Source organism: Oryctolagus cuniculus, chromosome 4, assembly GCF_051225735.1.
Source record: "Oryctolagus cuniculus isolate XC-2025 breed Fujian yellow rabbit chromosome 4, ASM5122573v1, whole genome shotgun sequence".
Lineage (NCBI taxonomy): Eukaryota > Metazoa > Chordata > Mammalia > Lagomorpha > Leporidae > Oryctolagus > Oryctolagus cuniculus.
In genome coordinates, this window is record NC_142870.1 from 132699521 (window position 1) to 132703028 (window position 3508).

General features: G+C 40.1%; 1 pseudogene; it reads right to left on the minus strand.

Annotated features, from left to right (window-relative positions):
• Positions 1 to 788: 788 nt before the first annotated feature.
• On the minus strand, positions 789 to 1160 carry LOC100355466 (non-histone chromosomal protein HMG-14 pseudogene; annotated as a pseudogene).
• Between the last annotated feature and the right edge of the window lie 2348 nt (positions 1161 to 3508).

A 3508-nucleotide genomic window follows, 5' to 3' on the forward strand; every position in this document is an offset into this window, starting at 1 on the left:
TGCATTTTCCTAAATGGTTGGTGATGTTAAGCATTTTGTCATATATCTGATAGTCATTTGTACATCTCTTTTTTTGGTCCATAACTGAGAAGTTATTGGTGTTGAGAATTATTACACAAACATTTCAATTTGTACACAGTTCTTAGCATGTATACCAAAAATCTAAAAAAGCCACGGATTGTCATTCTTTTTTAAAAGCTATCCCAGTGACTTTCCAGCTTCAAATTTGGAGGTTGCTCATCTTTAAGAAGCTATCAAGTACCAGTATCTTTGAAGGCTGCTGTTACATAAATCCCCTCCATTTCAATTTACTATGATATAGATGGCATACTCAAATTTTCAGTCTTTCTCAGCACATTGACTTAATTATTAGGGAAACTTGACTGCCATAGCCAAAGATGTTAGAGCACACATGGTTCTGACTGAGCAATAAGTAGTGTTCTGTAGGAAACAATTCTACTAAAATAACACGGGAGAAGCAGTGAACATATTCAAGACAGATTAAATGCACAATGGAGACTCCGAATTGCCATTAAGTCTGTGTTGTGTTGCAGGATATAAAAACCACCCCCACCTATGGAATGTTAACCTGACACCCCAAGAATCAAAGCTTCCCATAATTCAATATCCCACTATTTTCCTGGTTGTACTATAAAAGAAACAACCAGCAAATGATTTCATCTCTTCTAAAAAATCACTTACACTTAAAAAATGTGATGAGGTGGTCTTCTCTCCTTCTTAGAAATGTTTCTAGAGCTACTGAAAAACTTGAATTTACAAAATCATTGCTAAAACATTCTCCCGGATTGTCCAAGAAGGGAGACAGGACCACTGATGAGACATGGTACATGATATTTATCAGACATGGCTCCCTTCTCTCCTGCTTCCTCAGAGGCTCGACTCTCCCCAGTTTTAGTTTCTCTGTTTTCTGTAGGCAGATCTATAGTTTCTTGGTCAGCTGCCTTGGCCTGTGTTACCTTTGCCCCTCTCTTCCCCCCTGCACGCATTTGTTTTTTGTCTGACCACTTAACCTTCCCGGCTACCTTCTTGGGCTTTGTTTCCAGTTTTGCTGGAGCTGGTTTAGCCGACAACCACGCTGATCTCGTCTTAGGCTCCTCCTCCACCACCGCCCGGGCAGAGCTGACCTTCCTCTTGGGCATCTTGGCAGTGTGGAAGGTGTGAGGCAGGTGCCTGTAGATCAGTGCCAGCCGAGAGCCTTTATGAAGCTGGGCTGCCTGGCTGCAGCCGCTCCTCCTGCTGCCCAAGCTGCTGAATGTCTTTTTTTGAGAAATTTCTATTTAGGTCTTTAGGTCACTTTAAAATTGGATTATTTATTTTTTTTCTATTAAGTTGTTTGGATTCTTTATAAATTCTGGATAATATCCCCTTATTAGATGCCGCAACAATTATCACTCATTCTGCCGGCTGCCTGTTAGCTCTGCTGATTGTTTCCTTTGCTGTGCCGAAGCTTCTTATTTTGATGTAATCCCATTTGTCACTTTTTACTTTTGTTGCCTGTGCTTCCAAGATCATATCCAAAAATATTTGCCTAATTAACTTCCTGAAACATTTCCTCTATGTTTTCTTTTAATAGTTTCATAGATTCAGGGTGTCACATTTAAGTCTTCAACCCATGTTAAGTTTTTGTTTGTTTTGCATGTATGATGAGAGTTAGGGGTCTACTTTCATTCTTCTACATGTGGATATCCAGTTTTCTCAGCACTGCTTATCAAAGAAACTGTTATTCTTCTTTGTGAGTTCTTTTTCCTTTTGTCAGAGAATTATGTGGCAATAGATTGATGGTCTTACTTTTGGGTCCTCCATGATGTTCCATCTGTCTGTGTCTGTCTTCACGCCATTGCTAGGTGTTTTAGCTACTCTAGCTTTGTAGCATATTTTGAAGTGTGATGTTCCAGCTTTATTCTTTTTTGCTTAAGATTGCTTTTTATGTTCAGCACCTTTTGTGGTTCCATATGAATTTTAGGATTTTTTTTTCTATTTCTGTGAAGAATAACAGTTTGATTTTATTGAATTTTAATGAAGATTGCATTGAATCTATGGATCAATTTAGGTAGTGTGCTTTTTCTTTTTTAAAAAAAGATTGGGAGGGGGAGAGAGAGAGAGAGAGAGATTTCCATCCACTGGTTCACTCTCCAGGATGATGGAAATGGCCAGGGTCAGGACAGGCTGATGTCAGAAGCCAGGTGCTTCATTCAGCTCTCCCACATGACTGGCAGGGGCCCAAACATTTGAGCCATCTTTTGCTGCTTTTCTCAGGACATTAGCATGGAGCCGGATTGGAAGTGGAGCGGTCGGGAGTCTAGTGGGCACCCATATGGGATGCCAGGGTCACAGGTGGCAGCTTTACCTGCTAAACCACAACACTGGTCCCAGGTAGATTGTTAGGTGTTATATTTATATCAGGGTGAGAGAAGTTTATTACAGAGAGAGACAAGATTTAGAGAAACAGAATACTCTAGCAGGCTTGAGAGGGAGGTCTTCTCTGACAAGAACAAGATCATTCACTGGCCAGGGTCCATGAGGGCTTGTGAAAGGGCCTCTTTTTGGCCTGGTTTGTGGAGCAGGGAAGATGGTACACAGATTCTTCCTGAGTGTCAGAGACTCTCCTGATTGGGCATAAAGTCCACATAATTTTGATCCTGTTACTACTTATTTGATCCATGCACTTATTAATTCATAGATTTTTCATCTCATCAAGCATAATGCTAAGCATGTCTTTAAACACAGGTAGCTATAAAGGGCTGATTTCTTATCAGTGCCCCAAACTTCTGGTGAGAATTTTGGCTCAAGACTTTCTTTTCATATAGTCATTTCCCACCTTAATATAATATATAAAGTTCAATTTTCATAAATCCAGAATCACACTCTATATATTATTGTATATATTATTGGGTAATCACTAGTCTAGAAAATAGGTACATGCCAACTTCTCTTCAGTTTTCGAATAATGAAATCAAAAGACTGTAACTGGTTGGATGGTGGTTTTTTTATCGTCAAGACTCCTAGAGCCCTCTCTGACTGTATCACTTGGTGTCTGCCTTCCAACTTTTGCAGAAGGCCTTGAAGACAATGAAATCCTTTTCTCCCTAAACTTTAAGGAGCACTGATAGTCCAGTGACTACCCAGAAAGTGTCACACTCCAATGAGTAGAACTGCAGTGCAGAACAAGATCACTAACTGGCCAGCAATGACATAGTCTGTTTGCTGGTATCCAGGAGACTAGAAATTATTTGGTTTTCTTTATCTAGGCCACAGCTGTCTTGGGCCTGATTCCAATCATTTTGATCTGGTGAGGATTCTTGTTGGCAACATAAATGCAGCTGAGGAGGGGCTGTAATGACATGGTAATGACAGTGGAAATGCATTTCCTCATTTTGATCTAGGTGAATGTTCTCAGTGGTATTGCCTGATGACCATATGCTTCTCTTTCCTGCACTTCTAAGAGAGTTTCTAAAGGGATCAAAAAGTGATATTTTTTTCCTCCATT